The sequence below is a fragment of the Pelobates fuscus genome, chromosome 10 (genome assembly GCF_036172605.1).
Source record: "Pelobates fuscus isolate aPelFus1 chromosome 10, aPelFus1.pri, whole genome shotgun sequence".
Lineage (NCBI taxonomy): Eukaryota > Metazoa > Chordata > Amphibia > Anura > Pelobatidae > Pelobates > Pelobates fuscus.
The window spans coordinates 28,941,397-28,953,838 of record NC_086326.1 but is presented as its reverse complement, the minus strand read 5'-3'; the positions used below and the strand labels follow the sequence as shown (position 1 = coordinate 28,953,838).

The window sequence follows — 12,442 nt, the reverse complement described above, 5'->3', positions numbered from 1 at the left end:
GATTTTAGGTTTCTTGAACATTTTATAGTTTTCCTATTTTTTAATTGAGGTGTATTTGTATTCCAAAAGATTATTTTATACAATTTAACCATGACTGCCTCTGGCTGTGCATGCGCACTCGGAAGCGGACGTTGATAGAGGAGGAGAGGTCACCAGTGCCGAGGAAGCCTGGCGCTGGATTAAGGTAAGCAAATAAATGGTTTACCATTTATTTGCTGCGGAATGGGGCCCTAGTTACCTAAAGGGTGACTAGGGCTCTATGGTGTTAGGAATACATATTTGTATTCCTAAAACTATAGTGTTCCTTTTTAAAAAAATAAATAAGTACAATAAAAATGGTCAAGCAACCAACAATCAGTGGGACACTTAAAGTGAACTCACCCTTATCGTAATAAACAAACCGGCTTAATCCATATGCATAAATATAGATTGGTGGGAGGGTATTTTTGAAAGATGTGGTCACCCCAAAGTGGATTATAAACAGATGGAGTGGGTATTACTGCAGTAAAACACAAATACTTAAGGGGACACTATAGTCACAAAACAACTGTATGTAATGAAGCGTGTTTCACTGGTAAAATCTGACATTTAGGAGTTAAGTCACTTTTGTTTCTGTTTATGCAGCCCTAGCCACACTTCCCCTGGCGCGGTGACTGACACAACCTGCTTGAAAACAAGATGGTTTCATTTTCAATCTGATAAGATAGTGTTTTTGTTTTTTTTTTTTTCCCCTCCTGCTCTGCAAATCAAACTTTATTTACATACAGAAGACTCCTGCAGGGTCTAGCAAGCTATTAAAAGAGCAGAAGAGGGGGGGCGGGGCCTGACAGCCGAGCTAGCAAGACGTGTATACAGCGAGCTCTAACACAAACAGGCTTAATATTGGCTATTACTGGCCAAAATCTTGACGATTGCAGTCCTGTTAGCTGATAACTCACTGCTGGATCGCGTGGGGGAATTGTGGACACCTGTCTTGTGCACTCCTGCCGAGAAACACCATGCTCCACAGATGCGGCCTAGCGGTTGGGAGAGGCAGCCGATCTCCCGCCCTGGAGACCTCTACAAGAAGCAGCTTTCCTGGTGTCCCGCATCCCCCCCCCCCCCTCTGGACCGGTGGGGGTCATCCCGGTCCCCACGGGGGAATCCCACAAAAGGCTGGTCTGCCGGAGCCGAGATCACAGTTCGGGCCCAAAATGTATGTCTCTCTAACCCCCCCACCCCCCTTTCTCCCCCTCTCTCGGAAATTTAGAACTAACCTACAGTTGATGTAGGAGTGCTTGAAGCACGGCTGAAAACATTTTGGCCTACGATTCAGAATACACAAAGTTTATGTAAAGTAAAGAGAATAAGGCAGAACATCAGGAACTTGATGAGACAAGTGTAAATATGAAATAAAATAACGTTTCAAACGCAAACATACCAACAGTTGAATGTGAACAAAGAAGATGACACAAGTTTAAGTTGAGATGATTCCTTAAGAAGACCAACAGAATCTATTACAAAAATATTAGAAACTATGGATTTAGCCCCAATATGAGCCAAATGCTTTAAAAACTAAGATATTCTGTCCTTATACTATATGTTTAACATTTATCAAAACAAAGACAAAACCAAATAAAATAAAAACCATAAAAAACATATATTGTGTAATATAAGAAAAGAACACTAGGTGGCGCACTCAAATCTGAAATTTCATGGATGAATTTGGAGCTTAGCAATAACTTTAACCAAATCAGTGAATATAAAATTTGTGGCAGTAGCTGAAATTCAGTAAGACCACCTAACCTGTGAACGAATGAACAGGGCAACGTTTGGCAGAATGCGCCCATTCGTGTTTTAAAAAAAGAACTGCCATAGCCAGCACGAATTGTATGGAAATAAAATGCAGTGAATGAGCAGTCACTGTTAGAATGGAGCCAACGAGGCTCGTGACCGGTATGGAATTTGAAGTACGAAATTAATGTTTATATTCACGGGGGGGGGGGGGGGGGGTATAAAAGTGCCAATTTCTATTGCAATCTGCACATTTTGTAAAAGGACACACTTGACACAAAGAACCTCAGCAATCTCAAGTGCTTTAGGGATCTGGAGTGTCCCTTTAACTACGCAATTTTTCCCCAACCCTTACTTCTGCCTTCGTCCCCTCTCACAGTTCCAAATTCTACCTCAATTGCTTTGTGGCGTGGTAGCCCAGCCTCAACACCGAGGGTCCGGCTCTAAGCTCTTCTATATGGGAGCAGAGAAAAGGGAAACACCAACGCTAGAGTGGTTATTCTGGGAGGATGTAGCCAGCGCTGCCGCCCACCAGGGAGCAATCAGGGCTTCGTCCTGCTCGCTCTGATGCTGCTGGACAGTGCAACCCAGTTAGGAAATATACCTTAACCTCCCCAATTACACAGGTTTACACAGGGCCCCAGCTGACAGTCTTGCCCCCTACAGCTGTACTATCTGTACTGCCATGGGGGAGGGGGCTGCGATCCCTTAATACCTAGGTATTAGCACACTACAACCTCAAATGATACTGGCCATCAAATAGCATTTACCATCTAACAAACTGTAAAAAAACAAATTAATTAAAAAAAAGGTAACAGATGTAACAAATAATTGCCATATCAGCTACACAAGACATATTTATTTCAGTGCAATTTGTTTGTCTGCACTGAGGCACTGAAAAGCACATTAAGATATAACAAATAACAGTAACACTGGCAGGAGTTCCTTGGGATGCCAATATTAACAGGTAAGGGCAATGAAATGTTGGCCAAGAGACTGCAAGTCTACTGGCTTCTAAATCGCCTATTTGGGGACAGATCATGATCAGATGACCAGGCTCCCATAAAAAAACCCACCCCAACCAACTAACAGGGCCGGACTGGGAGAAAAATTCGTCAAGGGCATTTTTTTAGCACAGCGGCCCACTAAGAAGGGGGCGGGGCAGAGAGGGTGTGTTTCGTCATCACCAATGACAAACATGCCCCCTCTCAAAGTGAGCGATGAGAAACAATGCCCTGTATTTGTTCTGCACAGTGCAAGTAAATTTAATAACATGCTTGCACTGTGTTTCCTTGCAACTTGTCTCTGGTGTCTCTATAAATGGATACCAGGAGACAAAAGGGCCAGGAAAGAGTATTGTGTGTGTGTTTGGAGCCTGCTTGTGGTATTGCGTGTGTGTAGAGTGAGCTGATTGTGGTGTGATATTGTGTAATAAGGTCGGTTTTAGTCGTGTTGTGTGTGTGGTGTAATGTAATGCATATGTGGCTAAGGGCTGTAGAGAATGTGTGTATAGGGGATGTAGTAAGTGTGTGCATACAGGCTATTGTGTGTGTGTGTGTGTGTGTGTGTGTGTATATAGGTGATGTAATGTTTGTAGGGGTTGTAGAGAGTGTGTGTTTAGGGGTGTAGCATGTGTTTGTTTACAATTAATCTAGTGTATGTATAAGGGATCCAGATTGTGTATGTTAGGAATGTAGTGTGTGTGTGTGTATATACAGGAGTCTAGTGTGTGTTTGAAGGACCCAGAATGTGTAGGAGATCTAGTGAGTGTGTGTATATAACGGAATCAGAGTGTTTATAGGGATCTAGTGTGTGTATATGCTGGGTGTGTGATTTGTGTGTGTGGCTGCTGTGTTTAAGGGTGCAGTGTGTGTGATTTGTGTGTGAGGGTGCTGTGTGTGATTTGTGTGTGTGGGTGCTGAGTGTGATGTGTGTGAGGATGCTGAGTGTGATGTGTGTGATTTGTGTGTGTGGGTGCTGTGTGTGAGTGTGCTGTGTGATATGTGTGAGAGTGCTGTGTGTGCTGTTTGTGAGAGTGCTGTGAGTGAGAGTGCTGTGTGTGAATCTTAAAAGGGATTGTGTGTTGGGGGGGTAAAAAAACAACTAATAAGCAGGCATTATGTCCCTCCCTTCTTACCTTTAGCCTGGGAGGGGGGGGACTGGCACGGTGGTACCAAGGAGAGAGTGGGGGGGACCCGCACTCGCAGTCGCACACCATCCCTGGTGGTCCAGTGGTGAGTCAATCTCGCGAGATCGGGGGCATTGCCATGGCAAGATAGAGCTCTGCCGGGTCCTCTCCATCTCTGATCTCCCCACCGGCCCGTCAAAGCACACAGCGGGGCCGGCGCTCTGATAGTGCCGGCCCTGCATAGACCGGCAGGGAAGATCATGGGACCTCCCCTGCCGGCCTCGGCCCATGGCCACCGCAGCCCAGCGGGCATTTGCCCGGTGTGCCCGATGGCCAGTCCGGGCCTGCCCACTAACCACTTCAACTGAATGCATGCGCATACATACCCCCTCTCATTAACATTAGATAGTGAATGGACCCACACAAATGTTACAAATCTGTAAAAACTTTTTTATGCCCCAACATAACTAGATAAAACAGCTATTTCCAAATCACAAAGAAAGCACAGGAAAACGGAAAACAGTAAAAAAGCCCTTCATAAATGTCTCCCTTGTCTTGAATGCTCATTGCATTAAATACACTATTAAGACTGGATTTATCTAGAATTGTCTGCCTATTCAATCTCACCTGTCTTTGTATATTGAGACTAAACTTGTTTGCAATATTTTGATGTCAACATTTTTTCTGCTCCATTGATGCATGTAGGTGTGTGTATTCAGTGAACATAAACAGGGTGTATAATGAAAAAGATCACACCCATCATCTCGTGGAATGTCTTTTTCTTACAATTCAGGATTCCTACAGCAAAAATAATCAGCCCAGGTCATAGACCTGCTGATAAACTCCAACTGCTATAAAAAGAGAAAAACAGTGATAAGGGATAATCGTGTTTTTAGAACATCGAGCCATATAAAAGCATAGAAACATAGAATGTGACGTCAGATAAGAACCATTCGGCCCATCTAGTCTGCCCAATATTTCAAAATACTTTCATTAGTCCCTGGCCTACTCTTATAGCTAGGATCGCCTTATGCCTATCCCACGCATGCTTAAACCCCTTAAGCATAGGCGTGCGCACGGGGTGTGCCGGGTGTGCCTGGGCACACCCTAATCCCCGTGGCACGCACTATGTATTGAGTCCTGCAGGAACAGCGTTCCTGCACTTTTATTTGAGCAGGAACGCTGTTCCTGCAGGCACTCAGTGCCCCCCAAATGCCCCCTTCCGGCATCATGTTCCCCCTGTCATGGGGGGGGGGGTGTGTCTTCATGCCTGTCTTCATCTCAGCCGCGGCGAGGGAGCTGTGTGCTCTCTGCTCCCTCTCGCCGCGCGCTGTTTGCTGATGCTGGGAGACGGAATATGACGTCATATTCCGGCTCCCAGCTACAGCAGACAGCCTGCGCGGTGAGAGGAAGCAGAGAGCACACAGCTCCCTCGCCGCGGCTGAGATGGACACAGGCACCCGACCCACTGGACCCCAGGGACAAGTCCACGCCAGCACTCCAGGTAGGGAGGCTGGGTGGACATTTTTTTATTAAAAGAAAAATAATTTCTATGTGTGTGTCTGTAAGTGTGCCTGTGAATGTATGTGTGTGTGTCTGTAAATGTGTGTCTGTCTGAGTGTGTGTGTGTATGTGTCTGTGAATGTATGTGTGTGTGTCTGTAAGTGTGTCTGTCTGTCTGAGTGTGTGTGTGTCTGTAAGTGTGTCTGTCTGTCTGAGTGTGTATGTGTCTGTGAATGTATGTGTGTGTGTCTGTAAGTGTGTCTGTCTGTCTGAGTGTGTGTGTGTGTGTGTCTGTAAGTGTGTCTGTCTGTCTGAGTGTGTATGTGTCTGTGAATGTATGTGTGTGTCTTTAAGTGTGTCTGTCTGTCTGAGTGTGCGTGTGTCTGTGAATGTGTGTGTGTCTGTGAGTGTATGTAAGTGTGTCTGTCTGTCTGTGTGTGTGTGTCTGTGAATGTATGTGTGTGTGTCTGTAAGTGTGTCTGTCTGAGTGTGTGTGTGTCTGTAAGTGTGTCTGTCTGTCTGAGTGTGTATGTGTCTGTGAATGTATGTGTGTGTGTCTGTAAGTGTGTCTGTCTGTCTGAGTGTGTGTGTGTCTGTAAGTGTGTCTGTCTGTCTGAGTGTGTATGTGTCTGTGAATGTATGTGTGTGTCTTTAAGTGTGTCTGTCTGTCTGAGTGTGTGTGTGTCTGTGAATGTGTGTGTGTCTGTGAGTGTATGTAAGTGTGTCTGTCTGTCTGTGTGTGTGTGTCTGTGAATGTATGTGTGTGTGTCTGTAAGTGTGTCTGTCTGAGTGTGTGTCTGTGAATGTATGTGTGTGTGTCTGTAAGTGTGTCTGTCTGTCTGTCTGAGTGTGTATGTGTCTGTGAATGTATGTGTGTGTGTCTGTAAGTGTGTCTGTCTGAGTGTGTGTGTGTCTGTGAATGTATGTGTGTGTGTCTGTAAGTGTGTCTGTCTGTCTGTCTGAGTGTGTATGTGTCTGTGAATGTATGTGTGTGTGTCTGTAAGTGTGTCTGTCTGTCTGAGTGTGTGTGTCTGTGAATGTGTGTGTGTCTGTAAGTGTGTCTGTCTGTCTGAGTGTGTGTGTCTGTGAATGTGTGTGTGTCTGTGAGTGTATGTGTGTGTGTGTGTCTGTATGTGTGTGTCTGTGAGTGTGTGGGAGTATGTGTGTGCACGCGTGTATATATATGTGTGTGACTGTGTATGTGTGTCAGTATATATATATATATATATACACACACACACACACACACACACGTGTATATTATTTTTTTGGGAGTGGGAAAAGAGTTCCCACACTTTATTCCCCAGGACTTCTCCGGAGATCTCCGGATCTCCCCTGTCGGCTCACGCAGAGACGGCACTATCTGAGTGCCGGCTCTGCTCTTAGCCTCCATGGGCTGACGGGGAGATCAAAGATCTACCTCACCAACCCACAGCAACATGGAGGGAGGCAGGAGAGGACCCGGGGAGCTCTAGACAGCAGCTCTGCCAGGTTCCTCTCACAAGATCTGAGCATTGCCACGGCAACACTCAGATCTCGCGAGAGTTAACTCTAGCTCCGCAGGCTAGAGTTCACTCTCCACTGGACCACAAGGGATGGCGCATGGCAGCAAGGATCCCCCCTCCCTACATAAGGTAGGGAGGGGGGATATTTACTAATCTGCCTCCACCTCCACAATCCCTCCAAACATACAGCCCACACACACACAGCACCTAGACACATACAGCAGGCTCACACACACAGTACACTAACCGCACCCTCACAAACACACACAGCACCTTTACAAACACACAACACCCTCACACACAGCACACTAACAGCACCCTCACAAACACCCACACACACACACAAACAGCACCCTCACAAATACACGACACCCACACACATCACACAAACAGCACCCTCACACAGCACAGTAACAGGACCCTAACAAACACACAAACACCCTCACACACAGCACACTACCAGCACTCTCACACACAAACAGCACCCACACAAACACCCTCACCCACATAGCACACTACCAGCACCCTCACCCTCACACACACATCACACTAACAGCACCCTCAGACACACACTAACAGCACCCTCACGCCACCCTCACACAGCACACTAGCAGCACACACACACACAGCAGTGTATGTGTGTGTATATATATATATATATTACACATGCGGCGTGTGTTTGTGCTTTAGAGTGCACACCCTAATGCAATAGGCTGCGCACGCCTATGCCCTTAAGGACCAAACTTCTGGAATAAAAGGGAATCATGACATGTCACACATGTCATGTGTCCTTAAGGGGTTAAACTCCTTTACTGTGTTAACCTCTACCACTTCAGATGGAAGGCTATTCCATGCATCCACTACCCTCTCAGTAAAGTAATACTTCCTGATATTATTTTTAAACCTTTGTCCCTCTAATTTAAGACTACGTCCTTTTGTTGTGGTAGTTTCTCTTCTTTTAAATATAGTCTCTCTTTTTTTTTTTTTAACATTTGCACATAAATACTGTAGATGAGATACATTTTTAAGCTAACAACCCTCCACTACATGCAACGACTCCTAAAGGAGCAGCAGACTTTGGACATAAGCGCAAGGAAAATGTGGTAGTTACGCTCTCCCAATTTCAACCCACCTTCAACCTCCTAACAAAAGCTGCCGCTTGGATACAGCCTCTCTCTAGGTTAAATCTCACCGTTCTCTAGGCTTCCTGCCTAAGTCGCCTATAGTAAGCGCCGGCCCTGCAAGCACCATGGCGCCTTCATTTATTTGAAGTAGTTATGGTGTTTGGAGTCTGTATGTGCAGTGTTACTCTTTGAATAGCTGAACATACAGAGATAAATCCTTAGCTCATGGAGGTGTAGATAATGATGGCAACGTCAGAGTTCCAGGGGGGCTAATGTTGATTCTGTGCAAACCTGGTGTCTGATGCTAGCACACATAGCACGCTGGTGCCAGACAGCTAATAACACAATGGTATCCACCTCCATAATGGCCCTATCCATTCTCCCTGTTCTCCTTCTTTGCAAACACCAGGCTACAGGGAGATCTTGGACTCTGTGATGGAACGGAGGTAAGTTTAAGTGTTTATTTTTCTTTTTATGGAAATACTGTGTTTTAGTTGTAGGAACCCTTTTATCTGAAAATTGCAATTTTGTCACCAAACATCATTCACGCCTATTGGGTGACCAGGGTAAGTTTAGAGGGACCATGGTCAACAAATGGGAATAGCTGCATGCCTTTTTCCCCAAGTAAAGAAGGCTTGCAGCTAAAGCAAGATTATGAGATCTTGCAGTTCCTAAATGGACAAATCAAAAAAAGAGCATTAAAAGATTGTTGTGTTTCATGCTTTCATAATGTTTTTTGTGTGTGTGTTTTTTAAATTTGCATTTAATGACCTGTTTTCTGAAGTGTTTTGCATTAAAGGGACACTATAGTCACCTGAACAACTTTAGCTTAATGAAGCAGTTTTGGTGTATAGAACATGCCCCTGCAGCCTCACTGCTCAATCCTCTGCCATTTAGGAGTTAAATCCCTTTGTTTATGTACCCTAGTCACACCTCCCTGCATGTGACTTGCACAGCCTTCCATAAACACTTCCTGTAAAGAGAGCCCTATTTAGGCTTTCGTTATTGCAAGTTCTGTTTAATTAAGATTTCCTTATCCCCTGCTATGTTAATAGCTTGCTAGACCCTGCAAGAGCCTCCTGTATGTGATTAAAGTTCAATTTAGAGATTGAGATACAATTATTTAAGGTAAATTACATCTGTTTGAAAGTGAAACCAGTTTTTTTTTCATGCAGGCCTCTGTCAATCATAGCCAGGGGAGGTGTGGCTAGGGCTGCATAAACAGAAACAAAGTGATTTAACTCCTAAATGACTCCTAAAGTGATTTGAACTTAATCAAATATTTTGAGTATTATAGCACTGCTCCATTTATTGAACAGCTGGTAATATTAACATTCTAGGTGTATTGTGTGGATATATTCAGAGAATTCTATGCCTTATATATGCTATGTAGAGTATATATTTATGCAACATTCAAAATTCTCATGAAATTTGTGTAAAAAATAAAAAAAAATATTATAGTTGCACAATAATATAGCCAAAATTCATTTATTATTTAAAATACACAATTTTAAAACCATTAACGCGTTTCACCACTAGGGTTTTATCAAAATTATTCTTGCCAGGTTTTAATGCTATTCCATTTTGATAAAAATGATGTATTTTATTTATATTACATCATATTATCAGAGAGCACTATCTGTTGTTCCTATTTTCCCTCTTCCCTGAGAGTTGGACATCCTCCGGAGGACAAGCATCCAAAATATCCTACAAGCGGGGATTATTCTGCTGAATGCCTGTTACACCTGAGCTGGTCATAGCTCATTTAAATGTGAGTGTAATATATCTTATTATTTTTTTAAAATTATTCATTTTATACATTCCGCACGATTGGTCCTCTCTTCTTGTGTTTTCCATATTACGAGACGATCTGAATCATCACAAACAGAGAAAATACTCTACCAGCGGAATCTGTGGAACAGACAATTCATCCTCTGATATCTATTGGGACTATTTTTATTTATTAATTCTGTTCTATTTTTGGCGCAGCCTTTCTTTCTCCTGTTGTGCATTTCTATTTAAGAGAGTTAGAGGGTTACCCTTTGTAAGGCCATTGTATTATTAGCGCTAACCTATTTTTTATTTCTTCTGTATTTAAAAGGAATGTCTGCAAGCAAGTGTAATGCCTACTTACAGTAAAATTACAGATTTCTAAAAGAAAAGGTATTTAAAAGGTGCTGTAATATTTTTTTTATCAGTCTCCGAAATGCGAATGCAATGCAAACAGTGAAATGGGAAAGTTCCATCTAACCCCCCTCCCCGACTATAAGGAATGGGAATACCCATTAAAACTTCCTTTACTGTTTGGTAGGGGGGGAGATACTGTTTTCAGCACATCTGCAAACATTAAATGAGTGGAATTGGTTCCTGGTAAAGACATACATTCCTCTACTGAAAAAAGGAGATAGGGTTGCACTCAATCACATCAATTTAAACACAGGGTGCTACTGGGCAAGGGTCAGCAAAAAAAAAACCCAAGAAATGTATGCATATAGAAAGAATCCCAGGCACTCACTGTGATTGTTCTTCAAGCAGGTTTATTGCAACGTTTCGACCTCAATGAGGTCTTTTTCAAGCTTGAAAAAGACCTCATTGAGGTCGAAACGTTGCAATAAACCTGCTTGAAGAACAATCACAGTGAGTGCCTGGGATTCTTTCTATATGCATACATTCCTCTACTAGCTGGTAATCCTGCTGGAGTAAAAATTAAGGTGACTGAGGCTTTATAGACTACATTTCATTTTGCAAAGTATATAAATGTTAATGCATGTATACATGATATTAGGAGTGAATAAGTTACACCGTCATGTAATGAAGCTCGAGAAGGTAACACATCACTCAGAGGAAGACTAAGACGCCCCACTTGATTGGATTACAATGAATCCTGGAAGTGACCGCTGAACATCAGCATCTGCTTGTTTTGCATCCTCTTTTGTTGCTACCTTGCAGGCAATTCCAACCACTATTTAAGTAAGAGTTTTTAACCTTTTTTTATTGTAATAAATATTTGGATACTGTTCAATAGGGGGCCCTGACCTCTCTGCTTGTCTCCTACTTATATGGAAGACCCTTGTTTGGCTGAGATTTAAGAATATCTATTCTTCCTAATTATGCTGTTGTGGGAATTATCTCTCTCAAGCTGCACTTTTCAATCCCAGAGCCAGGTGTGATTAGGCTCTGCTAAATGTGAAGGCGTGGCATGGTTCTCTATTTAAACCCACTACTCACCTCCCTTTGTCTCATTTCGTACCTTGGCGTTGCATGACCCCACCCTCCTCTTCCCTTTTTTTATACCTTTTCTTTACACCTTTTTGGGTGGGTCCTTTTTATTTACAGACCTACTACTACGTCGGTTCCGGCACACCTCAACCGACTTTTCCCCTTTCTTACACTTTGCTATATCTTGTTACTCTCTTTACACTCTTGTTTCGGCTTCTATGTCCCTAACACAAATGTGAGTTTATTCCCTTACTGGTATTTCTTGACACTGAATTGCCAATTTAGGTAGACCGCTTCACTAATGCAAATATCCATTTGTGTGGTGTCACAGTAAATCCATGTATAATGAATGCAGATAGGTCCTAGATTTTCAGTTGTTCACAGTAAATGTCAAAATAATTGTTGTTGCCAGAAGTGGTGGTTGAAGTACTTTAGAAACTACTGATCTACTGAAATTTTTATGCATAACTAGAGTTTACAGATAATGGTGCAAAAAACAAACGTCAAGTGAGATGCAGTTCATTGGGTGAAAAATGTCTTGCTAAAAGGTTTAAGAAAGGTTGCGAATGTGCGAATGGTCAGCCTGGTTCAGAGTGATAGGAAGGTGATAGTCAATAAAATAACGATGGGTCACATACGTGAAGATTATCTGTCAATGCAAAACACATTGTACATTGAAGTAGCAGAGGATCACACTGGGTCCTGCTCCTTTCAGATAAAAAAAAAAAAGTGAAAACACTTCCCCTGGTCTGATGACTCTTCATATCTTTTGCAACATGCATAGAGATGGGTTAGAATTTCTAATAAACAACATGAACCTGTAATGCATGCTGTTGTGTAGGCAATATTTTCTGGGCACACATTAAACCCCTTAGTACAAACTGAGCATACACTCCATGCCACGGCCTACCTAAATATTGTTACGGACCACGAAGTGTTTCTCTATAGATCCACAGTCTATCCATCTTCTAAATTCTACTACCAGCAGGATAATGAGCCAAATCTAGTTTTGCCTTAAGCATGTTCAATGAACACAAGACTGGGGGGAAGCTGCAGTTTTGTCTGAAGCCTTTGCAAGCCCTTGCATTCTAACCCCGCCCAGACTTTTTGTGGCTGTCCAATCACAGGCTTCCCAATGCAGCTCAATGAGAAGTCTTTGCTAGGCAGGTGATCTGGGCAATTGCTGCCTC

General features: G+C 43.2%; 1 protein-coding gene across 1 annotated transcript in view; it reads left to right on the top strand.

Annotated features, from left to right (window-relative positions):
* Positions 1-12,442, top strand: part of LOC134575300 (glutathione S-transferase omega-1-like) — a 51,056-nt gene that overhangs the window by 9,147 nt on the left and 29,467 nt on the right. The gene's annotated exons all lie outside the window — the stretch shown is intronic.